Genomic DNA, 22,107 nt, shown 5'->3' with positions numbered 1-22,107 from the left:
AAGCATTTAACGTCAATGGCCATTCTAAGCTGAATGTGCCTGCACTCGTCAGATCGCAGAAGTTACACAGCTTAAGGCCTCGCTAGTACCAGTGTGGGAGACTGTCTGGGAATCCGTGGTGCGGTTGACTTTTTATTATGTCGTTTAGATTTTGTTTCACAATCGATTAAAAAGGACTATGGATTAAAGCATTTAATGGCAATGGCCATTCTAAGCTGAATGTGCCTGCTCTCGTTAGATCGCAGAAGTTACACAGCTTAAGGCCTCGCTAGTACCAGTGTATGAGACTGTCTGGGAATCCGTGGTGCGGTTGACTTTTTATTATGTTGTTTAGATTTTGTTTCACAATCGATTAAAAAGGACTATGGATTAAAGCATTTAATGTCAATGGCCATTCTAAGCTGAATGTCCCTTCTCTCGTCAGATCGCAGAAGTTACACAGCTTAAGACCTCGCTAGTACCAGTGTGGGAGACTGTCTGGGAATCCGTGGTGAGGTTGACTTTTTATTATGTCGTTTAGATTTTGTTTCACAATCGATTAAAAAGGACTATGGATTAAAGCTTTTAATGTCAATGGCCATTCTAAGCTGAATGTGCCTGCTCTCATTAGATCGCAGAAGTTACACAGTTTAAGGCCTCGCTAGTACCAGTGTGGGAGACTGTCTGGGAATCCGTGGTGCGGTTGACTTTTTATTATGTCGTTTAGATTTTGTTTCACAATCGATTAAAAAGGACTATGGATTAAAGCATTTAATGTCAATGGCCATTCTAAGCTGAATGTCCCTGCTCTCGTCAGATCGCAGAAGTTACACAGCTTAAGGCCTCGCTTGTACCAGTGTGGGAGACTGTCTGGGAATCCGTGGTGCGGTTGACTTTTTATTATGTTGTTTAGATTTTGTTTCACAATAGATTAAATAGGACTATGGATTAAGGCTTTTAATGTCAATGGCAATTCTAAGCTGAATGTCCCTGCTCTCATCAGATCGCAGAAGTTACACAGCTTAAGTCCTCGCTAGTACCAGTGTGGGAGACTGTCTGGGAATCCGTGGTGCGGTTGCATTTTTATTATGTCGTTTAGATTTTGTTTCACAATCGATTAAAAAGGACTATGGATTAAAGCATTTAATGTCAATGGCCATTCTAAGCTGAATGTCCCTGCTCTCGTCAGATCGCAGAAGTTACACAGCTTAAGGCCTCGCTAGTACCAGTGTGGGAGACTGTCTGGGAATCCATGGTGCGGTTGACTTTTTATTATGTCGTTTAGATTTTGTTTCACAATCGATTAAAAAGGACTATGGATTAAAGCATTTAATGTCAATGGCCATTCTAAGCTGAATGTGCCTGCTCTCGTCAGATCGCAGAAGTTACACAGCTTAAGGCCTCGCTAGTACCAGTGTGGGAGACTGTCTGGGAATCCGGGGTGTGGTTGACTTTTTATTATGTCGTTTAGATTTTGTTTCACAATAGATTAAATAGGACTATGGATTAAAGCATTTAACGTCAATGGCCATTCTAAGCTGAATGTGCCTGCTCTCGTCAGATCGCAGAAGTTACACAGCTTAAGGCCTCGCTAGTACCAGTGTGGGAGACTGTCTTGGAATCCGTGGTGCGGTTGAATTTTTATTATGTCGTTTAGATTTTGTTTCACAATCGATTAAAAAGGACTATGGATTAAAGCATTTAATGTCAATGGCCATTCTAAGCTGAATGTCCCTGCTCTCGTCAGATCGCAGAAGTTACACAGCTTAAGGCCTCGCTAGTACCAGTGTGGGAGACTGTCTGGGAATCCGTGGTGCCGTTGACTTTTTATTATGTCGTTTAGATTTTGTTTCACAATCGATTAAAAAGGACTATGGATTAAAGCATTTATTGTCACTGGCCATTCTAAGCTGAATGTGCCTGCTCTCGTCAGATCCCAGAAGTTACACAGCTTAAGGCCTCGCTAGTACCAGTGTGGGAGACTGTCTGGGAATCCGTGGTGCGGTTGACTTTTTATTATGTCGTTTAGATTTTGTTTCACAATCGATTAAAGAGGACTATGGATTAAAGCATTTAATGTCAATGGCCATTCTAAGCTGAATGTGCCTGCTCTCGTCATATCGCAGAAGTTACACAGCTTAAGGCCTCGCTAGTACCAGTGTGGGAGACTGTCTGGGAATCCGTGGTGCGGTTGACTTTTTATTATGTCGTTTAGATTTTGTTTCACAATAGATTAAATAGGACTATGGATTAAAGCATTTAACGTCAATGGCCATTCTAAGCTGAATGTGCCTGCTCTCGTCAGATCGCAGAAGTTACACAGCTTAAGGCCTCGCTAGTACCAGTGTGGGAGACTGTCTGGGAATCCGTGGTGCGGTTGCCTTTTTATTATGTCGTTTAGATTTTGTTTCACAATAGATTAAATAGGACTATGGATTAAAGCACTTAACGTCAATGGCCATTCTAAGCTGAATGTGCCTGCTCTCGTCAGAACGCAGAAGTTACACAGCTTAAGGCCTCGCTAGTACCAGCGTTGGAGACTGTCTGGGAATCCGTGGTGCGGTTGAATGTTTATTATGTCGTTTAGATTTTGTTTCACAATCGATTAAAAAGGACTATGGATTAAAGCATTTAATGTCAATAGCCATTCTAAGCTGAATGTTCCTGCTCTCGTCAGTTCGCAGAAGTTACACAGCTTAAGGCCTCGCTAGTACCAGTGTGGGAGACTGTCTGGGAATCCGTAATGCGGTTGACTTTTTATTATGTTGTTTAGATTTTGTTTCACAATAGATTAAATAGGACTATGGATTAAGGCTTTTAATGTCAATGGCCATTCTAAGCTGAATGTGCCTGCTCTCGTCAGATCGCAGAAGTTACACAGCTTAAGGCCTCGCTAGTACCAGTGTGGGAGACTGTCTGGGAATCCGTGGTGCGGTTGACTTTTTATTATGTTGTTTAGATTTTGTTTCACAATAGATTAAATAGGACTATGGATTAGAGCATTTAACGTCAATGGCCATTCTAAGCTGAATGTGCCTGCTCTCGTCAGAACACAGAAGTTACACAGCTTAAGGCCTCGCTAGTACCAGCGTTGGAGACTGTCTGGGAATCCGTGGTGCGGTTGAATTTTTATTATGTCGTTTAGATTTTGTTTCACAATCGATTAAAAAGGACTATGGATTAAAGCATTTAATGTCAATGGCCATTCTAAGCTGAATGTCCCTGCTCTCGTCAGATCGCAGAAGTTACACAGCTTAAGGCCTCGCTAGTACCAGTGTGGGAGACTGTCTGGGAATCCGTGGTGTGGTTGACTTTTTATTATGTTGTTTAGATTTTGTTTCACAATAGATTAAATAGGACTATGGATTAAGGCTTTTAATGTCAATGGCCATTCTAAGGTGAATGTGCCTGCTCTCGTCAGATCGCAGAAGTTACACATCTTAAGGCCTCGCTAGTACTAGTGTGGGAGACTGTCTGGGAATTCGTGGTGCGGTTGACTTTTTATTATGTCGTTTAGATTTTGTTTCACAATCGATTAAAAAGGACTATGGATTAAAGCATTTAATGTCAATGGCCATTCTAAGCTGAATGTGCCTGCTCTCGTTAGATCGCAGAAGTTACACAGCTTAACGCCTTGCTAGTACCAGTGTGGGAGACTGTCTGGGAATCCATGGTGCGGTTGACTTTTTATTATGTCGTTTAGATTTTGTTTCACAATAGATTAAATAGGACTATGGATTAAAGCATTTAATGTCAATGGCCAATCTAAGCTGAATGTGCCTGCTCTCGTCAGATCGCAGAAGTTACACAGCTTAAGGCCTCGCTAGTACCAGTGTGGGAGACTGACTGGGAATCCGTGGTGCGGTTGACTTTTTATTATGTCGTTTAGATTTTGTTTCACAATCGATTAAAAAGGACTATGGATTAAAGCATTTAATGTCAATGGCCATTCTAAGCTGAATGTGCCTGCTCTCGTCAGATCGCAGAAGTTACTCAGCTTAAGGCCTCGCTAGTACCAGTGTGGGAGACTGTCTGGGAATCCGTGGTGTGGTTGACTTTTTATTATGTCGTTTAGATTTTGTTTCACAATAGATTAAATAGGACTATGGATTAAGGCTTTTAATGTCAATGGCCATTCTAAGCTGAATGTGCCTGCTCTCGTCAGATCGCAGAAGTTACACAGCTTAAGGCCTCGCTAGTACCAGTGTGGGAGACTGTCTGGGAATCCGTGGTGCGGTTGAATTTTTATTATGTCGTTTAGATTTTGTTTCACAATAGATTAAATAGGACTATGGATTAAGGTTTTTGATGTCAATGGCCATTCTAAGCTGAATGTACCTGCTCTCGTCAGATCGCAGAAGTTACACAGCTTAAGGCCTCGCTAGTACCAGTGTGGGAGACTGTCTGGGAATCCGTGGTGCGGTTGACTTTTTATTATGTCGTTTAGATTTTGTTTCACAATCGATTAAAAAGGACTATGGATTAAAGCATTTAATGTCAATGGCAATTCTAAGCTGAATGTGCCTGCTCTCGTTAGATCGCAGAAGTTACACAGCTTAACGCCTCACTAGTACCAGTGTGGGAGACTGTCTGGGAATCCGTGGTGTGGTTGACTTTTTATTATGTCGTTAAGATTTAGTTTCACAATAGATTAAATAGGACTATGGATTAAAGCATTTAACGTCAATGGCCATTCTAATCTGAATGTGCCTGCTCTAGTCCGGTCGCAGAAGTTACACAGCTTAAGGCCTCGCTAGTACCAGTGTGGGAGACTGTCTGGGAATCCATGGTGCGGTTGAATTTTTATTATGTCGTTTAGATTTTGTTTCACAATCGATTAAAAAGGACTATGGATTAAAGCATTTAATGTCAATGGCCATTCTAAGCTGAATGTGCCTGCTCTCGTCAGAACGCAGAAGTTACACAGCTTAAGGCCTCGCTAGTACCAGCGTTGGAGACTGTCTGGGAATCCGTGGTGCGGTTGAATTTTTATTATGTCGTTTAGATTTTGTTTCAGAATCGATTAAAAAGGACTATGGATTAAAGCATTTAATGTCAATGGCCATTCTAAGCTGAATGTCCTTGCTCTCGTCAGATCGCAGAAGTTACACAGCTTAAGGCCTCGCTAGTACCAGTGTGGGAGACTGTCTGGGAATCCGTGGTGCGGTTGACTTTTTATTATGTTGTTTAGATTTTGTTTCACAATAGATTAAATAGGACTGTGGATTAAGGCTTTTAATGTCAATGGCCATTCTAAGCTGAATGTGCCTACTCTCGTCAGATCGCAGAGGTTACACAGCTTAAGGCCTCGCTAGTACCAGTGTGGGAGACTGTCTAGGAATTCGTGGTGCGGTTGACTTTTTATTATGTCGTTTAGATTTTGTTTCACAATCGATTAAAAAGGACTATGAATTAAAGCATTTAATGTCAATGGCCATTCTAAGCTGAATGTGCCTGCTCTCGTCAGATCGCAGAAGTTACACAGCTTAAGGCCTCGCTAGTACCAGTGTGGGAGACTGTCTGGGAATCCGTGGTGCTGTTGAATTTTTATTATGTCGTTTAGATTTTGTTTCACAATCGATTAAAAAGGACTATGGATTAAAGCATTTAATATCAATGGCCATTCTAAGCTGAATGTGCCTGCTCTCGTCAGATCGCAGAAGTTACACAGCTTAAGGCCTTGCTAGTACCAGTGTGGGAGAATGTCTGGGAATCCGTGGTGTGGTTGACTTTTTATTATGTTGTTTAGATTTTGTTTCACAATAGATTAAATAGGACTATGGATTAAGGCTTTTAATGTCAATGGCCATTCTAAGCTGAATGTGCCTGCTCTCGTCAGATCGCAGAAGTTACACAGCTTAAGGCCTCGCTAGTACGAGTGTGGGAGACTGTCTGGGAATCCGTGGTGCGGTTGACTTTTTATTATGGCGTTTAGATTTTGTTTCACAATCGATTAAAAAGGACTATGGATTAAAGCACTTAATGTCAATGGCCATTCTAAGCTGAATGTGCCTGCTCTCGTTAGATCACAGAAGTTACACAGCTTAACGCCTCGCTAGTACCAGTGTGGGAGACTGTCTGGGAATCCGTGGTGCGGTTGACTTTTTATTATGTCGTTTAGATTTTGTTTCACAATAGATTAAATAGGACTATGGATTAAAGCATTTAACGTCAATGGCAATTCTAAGCTGAATGTGCCTGCTCTCGTCAGAACGCAGAAGTTACACAGCTTAAGGCCCCGCTAGTACCAGCGTTGGAGACTGTCTGGGAATCCGTGGTGTGGTTGAATTTTTATTATGTCGTTTAGATTTTGTTTCACAATCGATTAAAAAGGACTATGGATTAAAGCATTTAATGTCAATGGCCATTCTAAGCTGAATGTGCCTGCTCTCATCAGATCGCAGAAGTTACACAGCTTAAGTCCTCGCTAGTACCAGTGTGGGAGACTGTCTGGGAATCCGTGGTGCGGTTGCATTTTTATTATGTTGTTTAGATTTTGTTTCACAATCGATTAAAAAGGACTATGGATTAAAGCATTTAATGTCAATGGCCATTCTAAGCTGAATGTCCCTGCTCTCGTCAGATCGCAGAAGTTACACAGCTTAAGGCCTCGCTAGTACCAGTGTGGGAGACTGTCTGGGAATCCATGGTGCGGTTGACTTTTTATTATGTCGTTTAGATTTTGTTTCACAATCGATTAAAAAGGACTATGGATTAAAGCATTTAATGTCAATGGCCATTCTAAGCTGAATGTGCCTGCTCTCGTCAGATCGCAGAAGTTACACAGCTTAAGGCCTCGCTAGTACCAGTGTGGGAGACTGTCTGGGAATCCGGGGTGTGGTTGACTTTTTATTATGTCGTTTAGATTTTGTTTCACAATAGATTAAATAGGACTATGGATTAAAGCATTTAACGTCAATGGCCATTCTAAGCTGAATGTGCCTGCTCTCGTCAGATCGCAGAAGTTACACAGCTTAAGGCCTCGCTAGTACCAGTGTGGGAGACTGTCTTGGAATCCGTGGTGCGGTTGAATTTTTATTATGTCGTTTAGATTTTGTTTCACAATCGATTAAAAAGGACTATGGATTAAAGCATTTAATGTCAATGGCCATTCTAAGCTGAATGTCCCTGCTCTCGTCAGATCGCAGAAGTTACACAGCTTAAGGCCTCGCTAGTACCAGTGTGGGAGACTGTCTGGGAATCCGTGGTGCCGTTGACTTTTTATTATGTCGTTTAGATTTTGTTTCACAATCGATTAAAAAGGACTATGGATTAAAGCATTTATTGTCACTGGCCATTCTAAGCTGAATGTGCCTGCTCTCGTCAGATCCCAGAAGTTACACAGCTTAAGGCCTCGCTAGTACCAGTGTGGGAGACTGTCTGGGAATCCGTGGTGCGGTTGACTTTTTATTATGTCGTTTAGATTTTGTTTCACAATCGATTAAAGAGGACTATGGATTAAAGCATTTAATGTCAATGGCCATTCTAAGCTGAATGTGCCTGCTCTCGTCATATCGCAGAAGTTACACAGCTTAAGGCCTCGCTAGTACCAGTGTGGGAGACTGTCTGGGAATCCGTGGTGTGGTTGACTTTTTATTATGTCGTTTAGATTTTGTTTCACAATAGATTAAATAGGACTATGGATTAAAGCATTTAACGTCAATGGCCATTCTAAGCTGAATGTGCCTGCTCTCGTCAGAACGCAGAAGTTACACAGCTTAAGGCCTCGCTAGTACCAGCGTTGGAGACTGTCTGGGAATCCGTGGTGCGGTTGAATTTTTATTATGTCGTTTAGATTTTGTTTCACAATCGATTAAAAAGGACTATGGATTAAAGCATTTATTGTCACTGGCCATTCTAAGCTGAATGTTCCTGCTCTCGTCAGATCGCAGAAGTTACACAGCTTAAGGCCTCGCTAGTACCAGTGTGGGAGACTGTCTGGGAATCCGTGGTGCGGTTGACTTTTTATTATGTCGTTTAGATTTTGTTTCACAATCGATTAAAGAGGACTATGGATTAAAGCATTTAATGTCAATGGCCATTCTAAGCTGAATGTGCCTGCTCTCGTCAGATCGCAGAAGTTACACAGCTTAAGGCCTCGCTAGTACCAGTGTGGGAGACTGTCTGGGAATCCGTGGTGCGGTTGCCTTTTTATTATGTCGTTTAGATTTTGTTTCACAATCGATTAAAGAGGACTATGGATTAAAGCATTTAATGTCAATGGCCATTCTAAGCTGAATGTCCCTGCTCTCGTCAGATCGCAGAAGTTACACAGCTTAAGGCCTCGCTAGTACCAGTGTGGGAGACTGTCTGGGAATCCGTGGTGTGGTTGACTTTTTATTATGTTGTTTAGATTTTGTTTCACAATAGATTAAATAGGACTATGGATTAAGGCTTTTAATGTCAATGGCCATTCTAAGCTGAATGTGCCTGCTCTCGTCAGATCGCAGAAGTTACACATCTTAAGGCCTCGCTAGTACTAGTGTGGGAGACTGTCTGGGAATTCGTGGTGCGGTTGACTTTTATTATGTCGTTTAGATTTTGTTTCACAATCGATTAAAAAGGACTATGGATTAAAGCATTTAATGTCAATGGCCATTCTAAGCTGAATGTGCCTGCTCTCGTTAGATCGCAGAAGTTACACGGCTTAACGCCTCGCTAGTACCAGTGTGGGAGACTGTCTGGGAATCCGTGGTGCGGTTGACTTTTTATTATGTCGTTTAGATTTTGTTTCACAATCGATTAAAAAGGACTATGGATTAACGCATTTAATGTCAATGGCCATTCTAAGCTGAATGTGCTTGCTCTCGTCAGATCGCAGAAGTTACACAGCTTAAGGCCTCGCTAGTACCAGTGTGGGAGACTGTCTGGGAATCCGTGGTGCTGTTGGATTTTTATTATGTTGTTTAGATTTTGTTTCACAATCGATTAAAAAGGACTATGGATTAAAGCATTTAATGTGAATGGCCATTCTAAGCTGAATGTCCCTGCTCTCGTCAGATCGCAGAAGTTACACAGCTTAAGGCCTTGCTAGTACCAGTGTGGGAATCCGTGGTGCGGTTGTCTTTTTATTATGTCGTTTAGATTTTGTTTCACAATCGATTAAAAAGGACTATGGATTAAAGCATTTAATGTCAATGGCCATTCTAAGCTGAATGTCCCTGCTCTCGTCAGATCGCAGAAGTTACACAGCTTAAGGCCTCGCTAGTACCAGTGTGGGAGACTGTCTGGGAATCCGTGGTGCGGTTGACTTTTTATTATGTCGTTTAGATTTTGTTTCACAATCGATTAAAAAGGACTATGGATTAAAGCATTTAATGTCAATGGCCATTCTAAGCTGAATGTGCCTGCTCTCGTTAGATCGCAGAAGTTACACAGCTTAACGCCTCGCTAGTACCAGTGTGGGAGACTGTCTGGGAATCCGTGGTGAGGTTGACTTTTTATTATGTCGTTTAGATTTTGTTTCACAATAGATTAAATAGGACTATGGATTAAAGCATTTAACGTCAATGGCCATTCTAAGCTGATTGTGCCTGCTCTCGTCAGATCGCAGAAGTTACACAGCATAAGGCCTCGCTAGTACCAGAGTGGGAGACTGTCTGGGAATCCGTGGTGCGGTTGAATTTTTATTATGTCGTTTAGATTTTGTTTCACAATAGATTAAAAAGGACTATGGATTAAAGCATTTAATGTCAATGGCCATTCTAAGCTGAATGTCCTTGCTCTCGTCAGATCGCAGAAGTTACACAGCTTAAGGCCTCGCTAGTACCAGTGTGGGAGACTGTCTGGGAAACCGTGGTGTGGTTGACTTTTTATTATGTCGTTTAGATTTTGTTTCACAATCGATTAAAAAGGACTATGGATTAAAGCATTTAAAGTCAATGGCCATTCTAAGCTGAATGTGCCTGCTCTCGTCAGATCGCAGAAGTTACACAGCTTAAGGCCTCGCTAGTACCAGTGTGGGAGACTGTCTGTGAATCCGTGGTGCGGTTGCCCTTTTATTATGTCGTTTAGATTTTGTTTCACAATAGATTAAATAGGACTATGGATTAAAGCATTTAACGTCAATCGCAATTCTAAGCTGAATGTGCCTGCTCTCGTCAGAACGCAGAAGTTACACAGCTTAAGGCCTCGCTAGTACCAGTGTGGGAGACTGTCTGGGAATCCGTGGTGTGGTTGCCTTTTTATTATGTTGTTTAGATTTTGTTTCACAATAGATTAAATAGGACTATGGATTAAGGCTTTTAATGTCAATGGCCATTCTAAGCTGAATGTGCCTGCTCTCGTCAGATCGCAGAAGTTACACAGCTTAAGGCCTCGCTAGTACCAGTGTGGGAGACTGTCTGGGAATCCGTGGTGCGGTTGACTTTTTATTATGTCGTTTAGATTTTGTTTCACAATCGATTAAAAAGGACTATGGATTAAAGCATTTAATGTCAATGGCCATTCTAAGCTGAATGTGCCTGCTCTCGTTAGATCTCATAAGTTACACAGCTTAACGCCTCGCTAGTACCAGTGTGGGAGACTGTCTGGGAATCCGTGGTGCGGTTGACTTTTTATTATGTCGTTTAGATTTTTTTTCACAATAGATTAAATAGGACTATGGATTAACGCCTTTAATGTCAATGGCTATTCTAAGCTGAATGTGCCTGCTCTCGTCAAATCGCAGAAGTTACACAGCTTAAGACCTCGCTAGTACCAGTGTGGGAGACTGTCTGGGAATCCGTGGTGCGGTTGACTTTTTATTATGTCGTTTAGATTTTGTTTCACAATCGATTAAAAAGGACTACGGATTAAAGCATTTAATGTGAATGGCCATTCTAAGCTGAATGTGCCTGCTCTCGTTAGATCGCAGAAGTTACACAGCTTAAGGCCTCGCTAGTACCAGTGTGGGAGACTGACTGGGAATCCGTGGTGCGGTTGACTTTTTATTATGTCGTTTAGATTTTGTTTCACAATCGATTAAAAAGGACTATGGATTAAAGCATTTAATGTCAATGGCCATTCTAAGCTGAATGTGCCTGCTCTCGTCAGATCGCAGAAGTTACACAGCTTAAGGCCTCGCTAGTACCAGTGTGGGAGACTGTCTGTGAATCCGTGGTGCGGTTGACTTTTTATTATGTCGTTTAGATTTTGTTTCACAATAGATTAAATAGGACTATGGATTAAAGCATTTAACGTCAATCGCCATTCTAAGCTGAATGTGCCTGCTCTCGTCAGAACGCAGAAGTTACACAGCTTAAGGCTTCACTAGTACCAGTGTGGGAGACTGTCTGGGAATCCGTGGTGTGATTGCCTTTTTATTATGTTGTTTAGATTTTGTTTCACAATAGATTAAATAGGACTATGGATTAAGGCTTTTAATGTCAATGGCCATTCTAAGCTGAATGTGCCTGCTCTCGTCAGATCGCAGAAGTTACACAGCTTAAGGCCTCGCTAGTACCAGTGTGGGAGACTGTCTGGGAATCCGTGGTGCGGTTGGCTTTTTATTATGTCGTTTAGATTTTGTTTCACAATCGATTAAAAAGGACTATGGATTAAAGCATTTAATGTCAATGGCCATTCTAAGCTGAATGTGCCTGCTCTCGTTAGATTGCATAAGTTACACAGCTTAACGCCTCGCTAGTACCAGTGTGGGAGACTGTCTGGGAATCCGTGGTGCGGTTGACTTTTTATTATGTCGTTTAGATTTTTTTTCACAATAGATTAAATAGGACTATGGATTAAAGCATTTAACGTCAATGGCCATTCTAAGCTGAATGTGCCTGCTCTCGTCAGAACGCAGAAGTTACACAGCTTAAGGCCTCGCTAGTACCAGTGTGGGAGACTGTCTGGGAATCCGTGGTGCGGTTGAATTTTTATTATGTCGTTTAGATTTTGTTTCACAATCGATTAAAAAAGACTATGGATTAAAGCATTTAATGTCAATGGCCATTCTAAGCTGAATGTCCCTGCTCTCGTCAGATCGCAGAAGTTACACCGCTTAAGGCCTCGCTAGTACCAGTGTGGGAGACTGTCTGGGAATCCGTGGTGCGGTTGACTTTTTATTATGTTGGTTAGATTTTGTTTCACAATAGATTAAATAGGACTATGGATTAAGGCTTTTAGTGTCAATGGCCATTCTAAGCTGAATGTGACTGCTCTCGTCAGATCGCAGAAGTTACACAGCTTAAGGCCTCGCTAGTACCAGTGTGGGAGACTGTCTGGGAATCTGTGGTGCGGTAGACTTTTTATTATGTCGTTTAGATTTTGTTTCACAATCGATTAAAAAGGACTATGGATTAAAGCATTTAATGTCAATGGCCATTCTAAGCTGAATGTGCATGCTCTCGTTAGATCGCAGAAGTTACACAGCTTAACGCCTCGCTAGTACCAGTGTGGGAGACTGTCTGGGAATCCGTGGTGCGGTTGCCTTTTTATTATGTCGTTTAGATTTTGTTTCACAATCGATTAAAAAGGACTATGGATTAAAGCATTTAACGTCAATGGCCATTCTAAGCCGAATGTGCCTGCTCTCGTCAGATCGCAGAAGTTACACAGCTTAAGGCCTCGCTAGTACCAGTGTGGGAGACTGTCTGGGAATCCGTGGTGTGGTTGACTTTTTATTATGTCGTTTAGATTTTGTTTCACAATAGATTAAATAGGACTATGGATTAGAGCATTTAACGTCAATGGCCGTTCTAAGCTGAATGTGCCTGCTCTCGTCAGATCGCAGAAGTTACACAGCTTAAGGCCTCGCTAGTACCAGTGTGGGAGACTGTCTGGGAATCCGTGGTGCGGTTGACTTTTTATTATGTCGTTTAGATTTTGTTTCACAATCGATTAAAAAGGACTATGGATTAAAGCATTTAACGTCAATGGCCATTCTAAGCCGAATGTGCCTGCTCTCGTCAGATCGCAGAAGTTACACAGCTTAAGGCCTCGCTAGTACCAGTGTGGGAGACTGTCTGGGAATCCGTGGTGTGGTTGACTTTTTATTATGTCGTTTAGATTTTGTTTCACAATCGATTAAAAAGGACTATGGATTAAAGCATTTAACGTCAATGGCCATTCTAAGCCGAATGTGCCTGCTCTCGTCAGATCGCAGAAGTTACACAGCTTAGGGCCTCGCTAGTACCAGTGTGGGAGACTGTCTGGGAATCCGTGGTGTGGTTGACTTTTTATTATGTTGTTTAGATTTTGTTTAACAATAGATTAAATAGGACTATGGATTAGAGCATTTAACGTCAATGGCCATTCTAAGCTGAATGTGCCTGCTCTCGTCAGATCGCAGAAGTTACACAGCTTAAGGCCTCGCTAGTACCAGTGTGGGAGACTGTCTGGGAATCCGTGGTGCGGTTGACTTTTTATTATGTCGTTTAGATTTTGTTTCACAATCGATTAAAAAGGACTATGGATTAAAGCATTTAACGTCAATGGCCATTCTAAGCCGAATGTGCCTGCTCTCGTCAGATCGCAGAAGTTACACAGCTTAAGGCCTCGCTAGTACCAGTGTGGGAGACTGTCTGGGAATCCGTGGTGTGGTTGACTTTTTATTATGTCGTTTAGATTTTGTTTCACAATCGATTAAAAAGGACTATGGATTAAAGCATTTAATGTCAATGGCCATTCTAAGCTGAATGTCCCTGCTCTCGTCAGATCGCAGAAGTTACACAGCTTAAGGCCTCGCTAGTACCAGTGTGGGAGACTGTCTGGGAATCCGTGGTGCGGTTGACTTTTTATTATGTCGTTTAGATTTAGTTTCACAATCGATTAAAAAGGACTATGGATTAAAGCATTTAATGTCAATGGCCATTCTAAGCTGAATGTGCCTGCTCTCGTCAGATCGCAGAAGTTACACAGCTTAAGGCCTCGCTAGTACCAGTGTGGGAGACTGTCTGGGAATCCGTGGTGCGGTTGACTTTTTATTATGTTGTTTAGATTTTGTTTCACAATAGATTAAATAGGACTATGGATTAAGGCTTTTAATGTCAATGGCCATTCTAAGCTGAATTTGCCTGCTCTCGTCAGATCGCAGAAGTTACACAGCTTAAGGCCTCGCTAGTACCAGTGTGGGAGACTGTCTGGGAATCCGTGGTGCGGTTGACTTTTTATTATGTCGTTTAGATTTTGTTTCACAATCGATTAAAAAGGACTATGGATTAAAGCATTTAGTGTCAATGGCCATTCTAAGCTGAATGTGCCTGCCCTCGTTAGATCGCAGAAGTTACACAGCTTAACGCCTCGCCAGTACCAGTGTGGGAGACTGTCTGGGAATCCGTGGTGCGGTTGACTTTTTATTATGTCGTTTAGATTTTGTTTCACAATAGATTAAATAGGACTATGGATTAAAGCATTTAACTGCAATGGCCATTCTAAGCTGAATGTGCCTGCTCTCGTCAGATCGCAGAAGTTACACAGCTTAAGGCCTCGCTAGTACCAGTGTGGGAGACTGTCTGGGAATCCGTGGTGCGGTTGACTTTTTATTATGTCGTTTCGATTTTGTTTCACAATAGATTAAATAGGACTATGGATTAAAGCATTTAACGTCAATGGCCATTCTAAGCTGAATGTGCCTACTCTCGTCAAAACGCAGAAGTTACACAGCTTAAGGCCTCGCTAGTACCAGTGTGGGAGACTGTCTGGGAATCCGTGGTGCGGTTGAATTTTTATTATGTCGTTTAGATTTTGTTTCACAATCGATTAAAAAGGACTATGGATTAAAGCATTTAAAGTCAATGGCCATTCTAAGCTGAATGTGCCTGCTCTCGTCAGATCGCAGAAGTTACACAGCTTAAGGCCTCGCTAGTACCAGTGTGGGAGACTGTCTGTGAATCCGTGGTGCGGTTGCCTTTTTATTATGTCGTTTAGATTTTGTTTCACAATAGATTAAATAGGACTATGGATTAAAGCATTTAACGTCAATCGCCATTCTAAGCTGAATGTGCCTGCTCTCGTCAGAACGCAGAAGTTACACAGCTTAAGGCCTCGCTAGTACCAGTGTGGGAGACTGTCTGGGAATCCGTGGTGTGGTTGCCTTTTTATTATGTTGTTTAGATTTTGTTTCACAATAGATTAAATAGGACTATGGATTAAGGCTTTTAATGTCAATGGCCATTCTAAGCTGAATGTGCCTGCTCTCGTCAGATCGCAGAAGTTACACAGCTTAAGGCCTCGCTAGTACCAGTGTGGGAGACTGTCTGGGAATCCGTGGTGCGGTTGACTTTTTATTATGTCGTTTAGATTTTGTTTCACAATCGATTAAAAAGGACTATGGATTAAAGCATTTAATGTCAATGGCCATTCTAAGCTGAATGTGCCTGCTCTCGTTAGATCTCATAAGTTACACAGCTTAACGCCTCGCTAGTACCAGTGTGGGAGACTGTCTGGGAATCCGTGGTGCGGTTGACTTTTTATTATGTCGTTTAGATTTTTTTTCACAATAGATTAAATAGGACTATGGATTAACGCCTTTAATGTCAATGGCTATTCTAAGCTGAATGTGCCTGCTCTCGTCAAATCGCAGAAATTACACAGCTTAAGACCTCGCTAGTACCAGTGTGGGAGACTGTCTGGGAATCCGTGGTGCGGTTGACTTTTTATTATGTCGTTTAGATTTTGTTTCACAATCGATTAAAAAGGACTACGGATTAAAGCATTTAATGTGAATGGCCATTCTAAGCTGAATGTGCCTGCTCTCGTTAGATCGCAGAAGTTACACAGCTTAAGGCCTCGCTAGTACCAGTGTGGGAGACTGACTGGGAATCCGTGGTGCGGTTGACTTTTTATTATGTCGTTTAGATTTTGTTTCACAATCGATTAAAAAGGACTATGGATTAAAGCATTTAATGTCAATGGCCATTCTAAGCTGAATGTGCCTGCTCTCGTCAGATCGCAGAAGTTACACAGCTTAAGGCCTCGCTAGTACCAGTGTGGGAGACTGTCTGTGAATCCGTGGTGCGGTTGACTTTTTATTATGTCGTTTAGATTTTTTTTCACAATAGATTAAATAGGACTATGGATTAAAGCATTTAACGTCAATCGCCATTCTAAGCTGAATGTGCCTGCTCTCGTCAGAACGCAGAAGTTACACAGCTTAAGGCTTCACTAGTACCAGTGTGGGAGACTGTCTGGGAATCCGTGGTGTGGTTGCCTTTTTATTATGTTGTTTAGATTTTGTTTCACAATAGATTAAATAGGACTATGGATTAAGGCTTTTAATGTCAATGGCCATTCTAAGCTGAATGTGCCTGCTCTCGTCAGATCGCAGAAGTTACACAGCTTAAGGCCTCGCTAGTACCAGTGTGGGAGACTGTCTGGGAATCCGTGGTGCGGTTGGCTTTTTATTATGTCGTTTAGATTTTGTTTCACAATCGATTAAAAAGGACTATGGATTAAAGCATTTAATGTCAATGGCCATTCTAAGCTGAATGTGCCTGCTCTCGTTAGATTGCATAAGTTACACAGCTTAACGCCTCGCTAGTACCAGTGTGGGAGACTGTCTGGGAATCCGTGGTGCGGTTGCCTTTTTATTATGTCGTTTAGATTTTGTTTCATAATCGATTAAAAAGGACTATGGATTAAAGCATTTAACGTCAATGGCCATTCTAAGCCGAATGTGCCTGCTCTCGTCAGATCGCAGAAGTTACACAGCTTAAGGCCTCGCTAGTACCAGTGTGGGAGACTGTCTGGGAATCCGTGGTGTGGTTGACTTTTTATTATGTCGTTTAGATTTTGTTTCACAATAGATTAAATAGGACTATGGATTAGAGCATTTAACGTCAATGGCCATTCTAAGCTGAATGTGCTTGCTCTCGTCAGATCGCAGAAGTTACACAGCTTAAGGCCTCGCTAGTACCAGTGTGGGAGACTGTCTGGGAATCCGTGGTGCGGTTGACTTTTTATTATGTCGTTTAGATTTTGTTTCACAATCGATTAAAAAGGACTATGGATTAAAGCATTTAACGTCAATGGCCATTCTAAGCCGAATGTGCCTGCTCTCGTCAGATCGCAGAAGTTACACAGCTTAAGGCCTCGCTAGTACCAGTGTGGGAGACTGTCTGGGAATCCGTGGTGTGGTTGACTTTTTATTATGTCGTTTAGATTTTGTTTCACAATCGATTAAAAAGGACTATGGATTAAAGCATTTAACGTCAATGGCCATTCTAAGCCGAATGTGCCTGCTCTCGTCAGATCGCAGAAGTTACACAGCTTAAGGCCTCGCTAGTACCAGTGTGGGAGACTGTCTGGGAATCCGTGGTGTGGTTGACTTTTTATTATGTTGTTTAGATTTTGTTTCACAATAGATTAAATAGGACTATGGATTAGAGCATTTAACGTCAATGGCCATTCTAAGCTGAATGTGCCTGATCTCGTCAGATCGCAGAAGTTACACAGCTTAAGGCCTCGCTAGTACCAGTGTGGGAGACTGTCTGGCAATCCGTGGTGCGGTTGACTTTTTATTATGTCGTTTAGATTTTGTTTCACAATCGATTAAAAAGGACTATGGATTAAAGCATTTAACGTCAATGGCCATTCTAAGCCGAATGTGCCTGCTCTCGTCAGATCGCAGAAGTTACACAGCTTAAGGCCTCGCTAGTACCAGTGTGGGAGACTGTCTGGGAATCCGTGGTGTGGTTGACTTTTTATTATGTCGTTTAGATTTTGTTTCACAATCGATTAAAAAGGACTATGGATTAAAGCATTTAATGTCAATGGCCATTCTAAGCTGAATGTCCCTGCTCTCGTCAGATCGCAGAAGTTACACAGCTTAAGGCCTCGCTAGTACCAGTGTGGGAGACTGTCTGGGAATCCGTGGTGCGGTTGACTTTTTATTATGTCGTTTAGATTTAGTTTCACAATCGATTAAAAAGGACTATGGATTAAAGCATTTAATGTCAATGGCCATTCTAAGCTGAATGTGCCTGCTCTCGTCAGATCGCAGAAGTTACACAGCTTAAGGCCTCGCTAGTACCAGTGTGGGAGACTGTCTGGGAATCCGTGGTGCGGTTGACTTTTTATTATGTTGTTTAGATTTTGTTTCACAATAGATTAAATAGGACTATGGATTAAGGCTTTTAATGTCAATGGCCATTCTAAGCTGAATGTGCCTGCTCTCGTCAGATCGCAGAAGTTACACAGCTTAAGGCCTCGCTAGTACCAGTGTGGGAGACTGTCTGGGAATCCGTGGTGCGGTTGACTTTTTATTATGTCGTTTAGATTTTGTTTCACAATAGATTAAATAGGACTATGGATTAAAGCATTTAACTGCAATGGCCATTCTAAGCTGAATGTGCCTGCTCTCGTCAGATCGCAGAAGTTACACAGCTTAAGGCCTCGCTAGTACCAGTGTGGGAGACTGTCTGGGAATCCGTGGTGCGGTTGACTTTTTATTATGTCGTTTCGATTTTGTTTCACAATAGATTAAATAGGACTATGGATTAAAGCATTTAACGTCAATGGCCATTCTAAGCTGAATGTGCCTACTCTCGTCAAAACGCAGAAGTTACACAGCTTAAGGCCTCGCTAGTACCAGTGTGGGAGACTGTCTGGGAATCCGTGGTGCGGTTGAATTTTTATTATGTCGTTTAGATTTTGTTTCACAATCGATTAAAAAGGACTATGGATTACAGCATTTAATGTCAATGGCCATTCTAAGCTGAATGTGCCTGCTCTCGTTAGATCGCAGAAGTTACACAGCTTAACGCCTCGCTAGTACCAGTGTGGGAGACTGTCTGGGAATCCGTGGTGCGGTTGACTTTTTATTATGTCGTTTAGATTTTTTTTCACAATAGATTAAATAGGACTATGGATTAAAGCATTTAACGTCAATGGCCATTCTAAGCTGAATGTGCCTGCTCTCGTCAGAACGCAGAAGTTACACAGCTTAAGGCCTCACTAGTACCAGTGTGGGAGACTGTCTGGGAATCCGTGGTGCGGTTGAATTTTTATTATGTCGTTTAGATTTTGTTTCACAATCGATTAAAAAGACTATGGATTAAAGCATTTAATGTCAATGGCCATTCTAAGCTGAATGTTCTTGCTCTCGTTAGATCGCCGAAGTTACACAGCTTAAGGCCTCGCTAGTACCAGTGTGGGAGACTGTCTGGGAATCCGTGGTGCGGTTGCCTTTTTATTATGTCGTTTAGATTTTGTTTCACAATAGATTAAAAAGGACTGTGGATTAAAGCATTTAATGTCAATGGCCATTCTAAGCTGAATGTGCCTGCTCTCGTCAGATCGCAGAAGTTACACAGCTTAAGGCCTCACTAGTACCAGTGTGGGAGACTGTCTGGGAATCCGTGGTGCGGTTGACTTTTTATTATGTCGTTTAGATTATGTTTCACAATAGATTAAATAGGACTATGGATTAAAGCATTTAACGTCAATAGCCATTCTAAGCTGAATGTGCCTGCTCTCGTCAGAACGCAGAAGTTACACAGCTTAAGGCCTCGCTAGTACCAGTGTGGGAGACTGTCTGGGAATCCTTGGTGCGGTTGAATTTTTATTATGTTGTTTAGATTTTGTTTCACAATCGATTAAATAGGACTATGGATTAAAGCATTTAAAGTCAATGGCCATTCTAAGCTGAATGTGCCTGCTCTCGTCAGATCGCAGAAGTTACACAGCTTAAGGCCTCGCTAGTACCAGTGTGGGAGACTGTCTGGGAATCCGTGGTGCGGTTGAATTTTTATTATGTCGTTTAGATTTTGTTTCACAATCGATTAAAAAGGACTATGGATTAAAGCATTTAATGTCAATTGCCATTCTAAGCTGAATGTGCATGCTCTCGTCAGATCGCAGAAGTTACACAGCTTAAGGCCTCGCTAGTACCAGTGTGGGAGACTGTCTGGGAATCCGTGGTGCGGTTGACTTTTTATTATGTCGTTTAGATTTTGTTTCACAATCGATTAAAAAGGACTATGGATTAAAGCATTTATTGTCAATGGCCATTCTAAGCTGAATGTGCCTGCTCTCGTCAGATCGCAGAAGTTACACAGCTTAAGGCCTCGCTAGTACCAGTGTGGGAGACTGTCTGGGAATCCGTGGTGCGGTTGAATTTTTATTATGTCGTTTAGATTTTGTTTCACAATCGATTAGAAAGGACTATGGATTAAAGCATTTAATGTCAATGGCCATTCTAAGCTGAATGTCCCTGCTCTCGTCAGATCGCAGAAGTTACACAGCTTAAGGCCTCGCTAGTACCAGTGTGGGAGACTGTCTGGGAATCCGTGGTGCGGTTGACTTTTTATTATGTCGTTTAGATTTTGTTTCACAATCGATTAAAGAGGACTATGGATTAAAGCATTTAATGTCAATGGCCATTCTAAGCTGAATGTGCCTGCTCTCGTCAGCTCGCAGAAGTTACACAGCTTAAGGCCTCGCTAGTACCAGTGTGGGAGACTGTCTGGGAATCTGTGGTGCGGTTGACTTTTTATTATGTCGTTTAGATTTTGTTTCACAATAGATTAAATAGGACTATGGATTAAAGCATTTAACGTCAATGGCCATTCTAAGCTGAATGTGCCTGCTCTGGTCAGAACGCAGAAGTTACACAGCTTAAGGCCTCGCTAGTACCAGTGTGGGAGACTGTCTGGGAATCCGTGGTGCGGTTGAATTTTTATTATGTCGTTTAGATTTTGTTTCACAATAGATTAAATAGGACTATGGATTAAAGCATTTAAAGTCAATGGCCATTCTAAGCTGAATGTGCCTGCTCTCGTCAGATCGCAGAAGTTACACAGCTTAAGGCCTCGCTAGTACCAGTGTGGGAGACTGTCTGGGAATCCGTGGTGCGGTTGAATTTTTATTATGTCGTTTAGATTTTGTTTCACAATCGATTAAAAAGGACTATGGATTAAAGCATTTAATGTCAATGGCCATTCTAAGCTGAATGTCCCTGCTCTCGTCAGATCGCAGAAGTTACACAGCTTAAGGCCTCACTACTACCAGTGTGGGAGACTGTCTGGGATTCCGTGGTGTGGTTGACTTTTTATTATGTCGTTAAGATTTAGTTTCACAATAGATTAAATAGGACTATGGATTAAAGCATTTAACGTCAATGGCCATTCTAATCTGAATGTTCCTGCTCTCGTCCGATCGCAGAAGTTGCACAGCTTAAGGCCTCGCTAGTACCAGTGTGGGAGACTGTCTGGGAATCCATGGTGCGGTTGAATTTTTATTATGTCGTTTAGATTTTGTTTCACAATCGATTAAAAAGGACTATGGATTAAAGCATTTAATGTCAATGGCCATTCTAAGCTGAATGTACCTGCTCTCGTCAGATCGCAGAAGTTACACAACTTAAGGCCTCGCTAGTACCAGTGTGGGAGACTGTCTGGGAATCCGTGGTGCGGTTGACTTTTTATTATGTCGTTTAGATTTTGTTTCACAATCGATTAAAGAGGACTATGGATTAAAGCATTTAATGTCAATGGCCATTCTAAGCTGAATGTGCCTGCTCTCGTCAGATCGCAGAAGTTACACAGCTTAAGGCCTCGCTAGTACCAGTGAGGGAGACTGTCTGGGAATCTGTGGTGCGGTTGACTTTTTATTATGTCGTTTAGATTTTGTTTCACAATAGATTAAATAGGACTATGGATTAAAGCGTTTAACGTCAATGGCCATTCTAAGCTGAATGTGCCTGCTCTCGTCAGAACGCAGAAGTTACACAGCTTAAGGCCTCGCTAGTACCAGCGTTGGAGACTGTCTGGGAATCCGTGGTGTGGTTGAATTTTTATTATGTCGTTTAGATTTTGTTTCACAATCGATTAAAAAGGACTATGGATTAAAGCATTTAATGTCAATGGCCATTCTAAGCTGAATGTTCCTGCTCTCGTCAAATCGCAGAAGTTACACAGCTTAAGGCCTCGCTAGTACCAGTGTGGGAGACTGTCTGGGAATCCGTGGTGCGGTTGACTTTTTATTATGTTGTTTAGATTTTGTTTCACAATAGATTAAATAGGACTATGGATTAAAGCATTTAACGTCAATGGCCATTCTAAGCTGAATGTGCCTGCTCTCGTCAGAACGCAGAAGTTACACAGCTTAAGGCCTCTCTAGTACCAGCGTTGGAGACTGTCTGGGAATCCGTGGTGCGGTTGAATTTTTATTATGTCGTTTAGATTTTGTTTCACAATCGATTAAAAA

The 22,107-nt window shown here is 41.9% G+C and overlaps 101 pseudogenes; all 101 read left to right on the top strand.

Moving 5' to 3' along the window:
• The first annotated feature begins 11 nt into the window (after positions 1–11).
• Positions 12–130, top strand: LOC142677849 (5S ribosomal RNA; annotated as a pseudogene).
• Positions 131–197: 67 nt separating this feature from the next.
• Positions 198–316, top strand: LOC142679001 (5S ribosomal RNA; annotated as a pseudogene).
• A 253-nt stretch (positions 317–569) lies between these two features.
• On the top strand, positions 570–688 carry LOC142679996 (5S ribosomal RNA; annotated as a pseudogene).
• A 67-nt stretch (positions 689–755) lies between these two features.
• LOC142678043 (5S ribosomal RNA) lies at positions 756–874 on the top strand (annotated as a pseudogene).
• A 253-nt stretch (positions 875–1,127) lies between these two features.
• Positions 1,128–1,246, top strand: LOC142678448 (5S ribosomal RNA; annotated as a pseudogene).
• Positions 1,247–1,313: 67 nt separating this feature from the next.
• On the top strand, positions 1,314–1,432 carry LOC142677878 (5S ribosomal RNA; annotated as a pseudogene).
• Positions 1,433–1,499: 67 nt separating this feature from the next.
• LOC142678650 (5S ribosomal RNA) lies at positions 1,500–1,618 on the top strand (annotated as a pseudogene).
• A 67-nt stretch (positions 1,619–1,685) lies between these two features.
• On the top strand, positions 1,686–1,804 carry LOC142677879 (5S ribosomal RNA; annotated as a pseudogene).
• Positions 1,805–1,871: 67 nt separating this feature from the next.
• On the top strand, positions 1,872–1,990 carry LOC142679091 (5S ribosomal RNA; annotated as a pseudogene).
• Positions 1,991–2,057: 67 nt separating this feature from the next.
• Positions 2,058–2,176, top strand: LOC142678800 (5S ribosomal RNA; annotated as a pseudogene).
• Positions 2,177–2,243: 67 nt separating this feature from the next.
• Positions 2,244–2,362, top strand: LOC142677768 (5S ribosomal RNA; annotated as a pseudogene).
• Positions 2,363–2,429: 67 nt separating this feature from the next.
• Positions 2,430–2,548, top strand: LOC142678290 (5S ribosomal RNA; annotated as a pseudogene).
• A 253-nt stretch (positions 2,549–2,801) lies between these two features.
• Positions 2,802–2,920, top strand: LOC142678847 (5S ribosomal RNA; annotated as a pseudogene).
• Positions 2,921–2,987: 67 nt separating this feature from the next.
• On the top strand, positions 2,988–3,106 carry LOC142678950 (5S ribosomal RNA; annotated as a pseudogene).
• Positions 3,107–3,173: 67 nt separating this feature from the next.
• LOC142677948 (5S ribosomal RNA) lies at positions 3,174–3,292 on the top strand (annotated as a pseudogene).
• A 67-nt stretch (positions 3,293–3,359) lies between these two features.
• On the top strand, positions 3,360–3,478 carry LOC142679763 (5S ribosomal RNA; annotated as a pseudogene).
• Positions 3,479–3,545: 67 nt separating this feature from the next.
• LOC142678836 (5S ribosomal RNA) lies at positions 3,546–3,664 on the top strand (annotated as a pseudogene).
• Positions 3,665–3,731: 67 nt separating this feature from the next.
• Positions 3,732–3,850, top strand: LOC142678130 (5S ribosomal RNA; annotated as a pseudogene).
• Positions 3,851–3,917: 67 nt separating this feature from the next.
• On the top strand, positions 3,918–4,036 carry LOC142678038 (5S ribosomal RNA; annotated as a pseudogene).
• A 67-nt stretch (positions 4,037–4,103) lies between these two features.
• Positions 4,104–4,222, top strand: LOC142677999 (5S ribosomal RNA; annotated as a pseudogene).
• A 67-nt stretch (positions 4,223–4,289) lies between these two features.
• LOC142679341 (5S ribosomal RNA) lies at positions 4,290–4,408 on the top strand (annotated as a pseudogene).
• Positions 4,409–4,847: 439 nt separating this feature from the next.
• Positions 4,848–4,966, top strand: LOC142678289 (5S ribosomal RNA; annotated as a pseudogene).
• A 67-nt stretch (positions 4,967–5,033) lies between these two features.
• LOC142677949 (5S ribosomal RNA) lies at positions 5,034–5,152 on the top strand (annotated as a pseudogene).
• A 67-nt stretch (positions 5,153–5,219) lies between these two features.
• On the top strand, positions 5,220–5,338 carry LOC142679272 (5S ribosomal RNA; annotated as a pseudogene).
• Positions 5,339–5,405: 67 nt separating this feature from the next.
• LOC142677885 (5S ribosomal RNA) lies at positions 5,406–5,524 on the top strand (annotated as a pseudogene).
• A 253-nt stretch (positions 5,525–5,777) lies between these two features.
• Positions 5,778–5,896, top strand: LOC142677882 (5S ribosomal RNA; annotated as a pseudogene).
• Positions 5,897–5,963: 67 nt separating this feature from the next.
• Positions 5,964–6,082, top strand: LOC142679299 (5S ribosomal RNA; annotated as a pseudogene).
• Positions 6,083–6,149: 67 nt separating this feature from the next.
• LOC142679098 (5S ribosomal RNA) lies at positions 6,150–6,268 on the top strand (annotated as a pseudogene).
• A 67-nt stretch (positions 6,269–6,335) lies between these two features.
• LOC142678979 (5S ribosomal RNA) lies at positions 6,336–6,454 on the top strand (annotated as a pseudogene).
• Positions 6,455–6,521: 67 nt separating this feature from the next.
• Positions 6,522–6,640, top strand: LOC142678447 (5S ribosomal RNA; annotated as a pseudogene).
• Positions 6,641–6,707: 67 nt separating this feature from the next.
• Positions 6,708–6,826, top strand: LOC142677877 (5S ribosomal RNA; annotated as a pseudogene).
• Positions 6,827–6,893: 67 nt separating this feature from the next.
• On the top strand, positions 6,894–7,012 carry LOC142678649 (5S ribosomal RNA; annotated as a pseudogene).
• Positions 7,013–7,079: 67 nt separating this feature from the next.
• LOC142677757 (5S ribosomal RNA) lies at positions 7,080–7,198 on the top strand (annotated as a pseudogene).
• A 67-nt stretch (positions 7,199–7,265) lies between these two features.
• Positions 7,266–7,384, top strand: LOC142679090 (5S ribosomal RNA; annotated as a pseudogene).
• A 67-nt stretch (positions 7,385–7,451) lies between these two features.
• LOC142679052 (5S ribosomal RNA) lies at positions 7,452–7,570 on the top strand (annotated as a pseudogene).
• A 67-nt stretch (positions 7,571–7,637) lies between these two features.
• Positions 7,638–7,756, top strand: LOC142678287 (5S ribosomal RNA; annotated as a pseudogene).
• Positions 7,757–7,823: 67 nt separating this feature from the next.
• LOC142678416 (5S ribosomal RNA) lies at positions 7,824–7,942 on the top strand (annotated as a pseudogene).
• Positions 7,943–8,009: 67 nt separating this feature from the next.
• On the top strand, positions 8,010–8,128 carry LOC142677767 (5S ribosomal RNA; annotated as a pseudogene).
• Positions 8,129–8,195: 67 nt separating this feature from the next.
• Positions 8,196–8,314, top strand: LOC142677946 (5S ribosomal RNA; annotated as a pseudogene).
• A 67-nt stretch (positions 8,315–8,381) lies between these two features.
• LOC142677780 (5S ribosomal RNA) lies at positions 8,382–8,500 on the top strand (annotated as a pseudogene).
• A 66-nt stretch (positions 8,501–8,566) lies between these two features.
• Positions 8,567–8,685, top strand: LOC142678955 (5S ribosomal RNA; annotated as a pseudogene).
• A 67-nt stretch (positions 8,686–8,752) lies between these two features.
• On the top strand, positions 8,753–8,871 carry LOC142677825 (5S ribosomal RNA; annotated as a pseudogene).
• A 241-nt stretch (positions 8,872–9,112) lies between these two features.
• On the top strand, positions 9,113–9,231 carry LOC142679889 (5S ribosomal RNA; annotated as a pseudogene).
• Positions 9,232–9,484: 253 nt separating this feature from the next.
• On the top strand, positions 9,485–9,603 carry LOC142678901 (5S ribosomal RNA; annotated as a pseudogene).
• A 67-nt stretch (positions 9,604–9,670) lies between these two features.
• Positions 9,671–9,789, top strand: LOC142678517 (5S ribosomal RNA; annotated as a pseudogene).
• Positions 9,790–9,856: 67 nt separating this feature from the next.
• Positions 9,857–9,975, top strand: LOC142678433 (5S ribosomal RNA; annotated as a pseudogene).
• Positions 9,976–10,042: 67 nt separating this feature from the next.
• Positions 10,043–10,161, top strand: LOC142677844 (5S ribosomal RNA; annotated as a pseudogene).
• Positions 10,162–10,228: 67 nt separating this feature from the next.
• LOC142678835 (5S ribosomal RNA) lies at positions 10,229–10,347 on the top strand (annotated as a pseudogene).
• Positions 10,348–10,600: 253 nt separating this feature from the next.
• LOC142679017 (5S ribosomal RNA) lies at positions 10,601–10,719 on the top strand (annotated as a pseudogene).
• A 67-nt stretch (positions 10,720–10,786) lies between these two features.
• LOC142678624 (5S ribosomal RNA) lies at positions 10,787–10,905 on the top strand (annotated as a pseudogene).
• Positions 10,906–10,972: 67 nt separating this feature from the next.
• On the top strand, positions 10,973–11,091 carry LOC142677939 (5S ribosomal RNA; annotated as a pseudogene).
• Positions 11,092–11,158: 67 nt separating this feature from the next.
• On the top strand, positions 11,159–11,277 carry LOC142678156 (5S ribosomal RNA; annotated as a pseudogene).
• A 67-nt stretch (positions 11,278–11,344) lies between these two features.
• LOC142679848 (5S ribosomal RNA) lies at positions 11,345–11,463 on the top strand (annotated as a pseudogene).
• Positions 11,464–11,716: 253 nt separating this feature from the next.
• On the top strand, positions 11,717–11,835 carry LOC142677729 (5S ribosomal RNA; annotated as a pseudogene).
• Positions 11,836–11,902: 67 nt separating this feature from the next.
• Positions 11,903–12,021, top strand: LOC142678390 (5S ribosomal RNA; annotated as a pseudogene).
• A 67-nt stretch (positions 12,022–12,088) lies between these two features.
• On the top strand, positions 12,089–12,207 carry LOC142678839 (5S ribosomal RNA; annotated as a pseudogene).
• Positions 12,208–12,460: 253 nt separating this feature from the next.
• On the top strand, positions 12,461–12,579 carry LOC142678442 (5S ribosomal RNA; annotated as a pseudogene).
• Positions 12,580–12,646: 67 nt separating this feature from the next.
• Positions 12,647–12,765, top strand: LOC142677829 (5S ribosomal RNA; annotated as a pseudogene).
• Positions 12,766–12,832: 67 nt separating this feature from the next.
• Positions 12,833–12,951, top strand: LOC142678440 (5S ribosomal RNA; annotated as a pseudogene).
• Positions 12,952–13,018: 67 nt separating this feature from the next.
• Positions 13,019–13,137, top strand: LOC142678658 (5S ribosomal RNA; annotated as a pseudogene).
• Positions 13,138–13,204: 67 nt separating this feature from the next.
• Positions 13,205–13,323, top strand: LOC142678823 (5S ribosomal RNA; annotated as a pseudogene).
• Positions 13,324–13,390: 67 nt separating this feature from the next.
• Positions 13,391–13,509, top strand: LOC142678439 (5S ribosomal RNA; annotated as a pseudogene).
• A 67-nt stretch (positions 13,510–13,576) lies between these two features.
• Positions 13,577–13,695, top strand: LOC142679888 (5S ribosomal RNA; annotated as a pseudogene).
• Positions 13,696–13,762: 67 nt separating this feature from the next.
• Positions 13,763–13,881, top strand: LOC142678811 (5S ribosomal RNA; annotated as a pseudogene).
• Positions 13,882–13,948: 67 nt separating this feature from the next.
• LOC142677756 (5S ribosomal RNA) lies at positions 13,949–14,067 on the top strand (annotated as a pseudogene).
• Positions 14,068–14,320: 253 nt separating this feature from the next.
• LOC142678490 (5S ribosomal RNA) lies at positions 14,321–14,439 on the top strand (annotated as a pseudogene).
• Positions 14,440–14,692: 253 nt separating this feature from the next.
• Positions 14,693–14,811, top strand: LOC142678513 (5S ribosomal RNA; annotated as a pseudogene).
• A 67-nt stretch (positions 14,812–14,878) lies between these two features.
• On the top strand, positions 14,879–14,997 carry LOC142679810 (5S ribosomal RNA; annotated as a pseudogene).
• Positions 14,998–15,064: 67 nt separating this feature from the next.
• On the top strand, positions 15,065–15,183 carry LOC142678799 (5S ribosomal RNA; annotated as a pseudogene).
• A 253-nt stretch (positions 15,184–15,436) lies between these two features.
• Positions 15,437–15,555, top strand: LOC142678987 (5S ribosomal RNA; annotated as a pseudogene).
• A 67-nt stretch (positions 15,556–15,622) lies between these two features.
• LOC142678623 (5S ribosomal RNA) lies at positions 15,623–15,741 on the top strand (annotated as a pseudogene).
• Positions 15,742–15,808: 67 nt separating this feature from the next.
• On the top strand, positions 15,809–15,927 carry LOC142677938 (5S ribosomal RNA; annotated as a pseudogene).
• A 67-nt stretch (positions 15,928–15,994) lies between these two features.
• On the top strand, positions 15,995–16,113 carry LOC142678116 (5S ribosomal RNA; annotated as a pseudogene).
• A 67-nt stretch (positions 16,114–16,180) lies between these two features.
• LOC142679847 (5S ribosomal RNA) lies at positions 16,181–16,299 on the top strand (annotated as a pseudogene).
• A 253-nt stretch (positions 16,300–16,552) lies between these two features.
• Positions 16,553–16,671, top strand: LOC142678438 (5S ribosomal RNA; annotated as a pseudogene).
• Positions 16,672–16,738: 67 nt separating this feature from the next.
• On the top strand, positions 16,739–16,857 carry LOC142677705 (5S ribosomal RNA; annotated as a pseudogene).
• Positions 16,858–16,924: 67 nt separating this feature from the next.
• Positions 16,925–17,043, top strand: LOC142678437 (5S ribosomal RNA; annotated as a pseudogene).
• Positions 17,044–17,110: 67 nt separating this feature from the next.
• Positions 17,111–17,229, top strand: LOC142678436 (5S ribosomal RNA; annotated as a pseudogene).
• Positions 17,230–17,296: 67 nt separating this feature from the next.
• LOC142679096 (5S ribosomal RNA) lies at positions 17,297–17,415 on the top strand (annotated as a pseudogene).
• A 67-nt stretch (positions 17,416–17,482) lies between these two features.
• Positions 17,483–17,601, top strand: LOC142678435 (5S ribosomal RNA; annotated as a pseudogene).
• A 67-nt stretch (positions 17,602–17,668) lies between these two features.
• LOC142679887 (5S ribosomal RNA) lies at positions 17,669–17,787 on the top strand (annotated as a pseudogene).
• A 67-nt stretch (positions 17,788–17,854) lies between these two features.
• LOC142678786 (5S ribosomal RNA) lies at positions 17,855–17,973 on the top strand (annotated as a pseudogene).
• Positions 17,974–18,040: 67 nt separating this feature from the next.
• LOC142678773 (5S ribosomal RNA) lies at positions 18,041–18,159 on the top strand (annotated as a pseudogene).
• Positions 18,160–18,226: 67 nt separating this feature from the next.
• LOC142678489 (5S ribosomal RNA) lies at positions 18,227–18,345 on the top strand (annotated as a pseudogene).
• A 253-nt stretch (positions 18,346–18,598) lies between these two features.
• LOC142678779 (5S ribosomal RNA) lies at positions 18,599–18,717 on the top strand (annotated as a pseudogene).
• Positions 18,718–18,784: 67 nt separating this feature from the next.
• On the top strand, positions 18,785–18,903 carry LOC142677890 (5S ribosomal RNA; annotated as a pseudogene).
• A 66-nt stretch (positions 18,904–18,969) lies between these two features.
• On the top strand, positions 18,970–19,088 carry LOC142679126 (5S ribosomal RNA; annotated as a pseudogene).
• Positions 19,089–19,155: 67 nt separating this feature from the next.
• Positions 19,156–19,274, top strand: LOC142679822 (5S ribosomal RNA; annotated as a pseudogene).
• A 67-nt stretch (positions 19,275–19,341) lies between these two features.
• On the top strand, positions 19,342–19,460 carry LOC142678725 (5S ribosomal RNA; annotated as a pseudogene).
• Positions 19,461–19,527: 67 nt separating this feature from the next.
• On the top strand, positions 19,528–19,646 carry LOC142677996 (5S ribosomal RNA; annotated as a pseudogene).
• Positions 19,647–19,713: 67 nt separating this feature from the next.
• Positions 19,714–19,832, top strand: LOC142677934 (5S ribosomal RNA; annotated as a pseudogene).
• Positions 19,833–19,899: 67 nt separating this feature from the next.
• LOC142677994 (5S ribosomal RNA) lies at positions 19,900–20,018 on the top strand (annotated as a pseudogene).
• Positions 20,019–20,085: 67 nt separating this feature from the next.
• On the top strand, positions 20,086–20,204 carry LOC142679886 (5S ribosomal RNA; annotated as a pseudogene).
• A 67-nt stretch (positions 20,205–20,271) lies between these two features.
• Positions 20,272–20,390, top strand: LOC142678449 (5S ribosomal RNA; annotated as a pseudogene).
• Positions 20,391–20,457: 67 nt separating this feature from the next.
• LOC142678745 (5S ribosomal RNA) lies at positions 20,458–20,576 on the top strand (annotated as a pseudogene).
• Positions 20,577–20,643: 67 nt separating this feature from the next.
• LOC142677993 (5S ribosomal RNA) lies at positions 20,644–20,762 on the top strand (annotated as a pseudogene).
• Positions 20,763–21,201: 439 nt separating this feature from the next.
• LOC142680025 (5S ribosomal RNA) lies at positions 21,202–21,320 on the top strand (annotated as a pseudogene).
• Positions 21,321–21,387: 67 nt separating this feature from the next.
• Positions 21,388–21,506, top strand: LOC142678297 (5S ribosomal RNA; annotated as a pseudogene).
• A 67-nt stretch (positions 21,507–21,573) lies between these two features.
• LOC142678708 (5S ribosomal RNA) lies at positions 21,574–21,692 on the top strand (annotated as a pseudogene).
• Positions 21,693–21,759: 67 nt separating this feature from the next.
• On the top strand, positions 21,760–21,878 carry LOC142678402 (5S ribosomal RNA; annotated as a pseudogene).
• Positions 21,879–21,945: 67 nt separating this feature from the next.
• Positions 21,946–22,064, top strand: LOC142678740 (5S ribosomal RNA; annotated as a pseudogene).
• The last annotated feature ends 43 nt before the right edge of the window (positions 22,065–22,107 follow it).

The sequence above is a fragment of the Rhinoderma darwinii genome, assembly GCF_050947455.1.
Source record: "Rhinoderma darwinii isolate aRhiDar2 chromosome 2 unlocalized genomic scaffold, aRhiDar2.hap1 SUPER_2_unloc_55, whole genome shotgun sequence".
Taxonomy (NCBI): Eukaryota; Metazoa; Chordata; class Amphibia; order Anura; family Rhinodermatidae; genus Rhinoderma; species Rhinoderma darwinii.
This window is presented reverse-complemented; position numbering and strand designations above follow the sequence as displayed.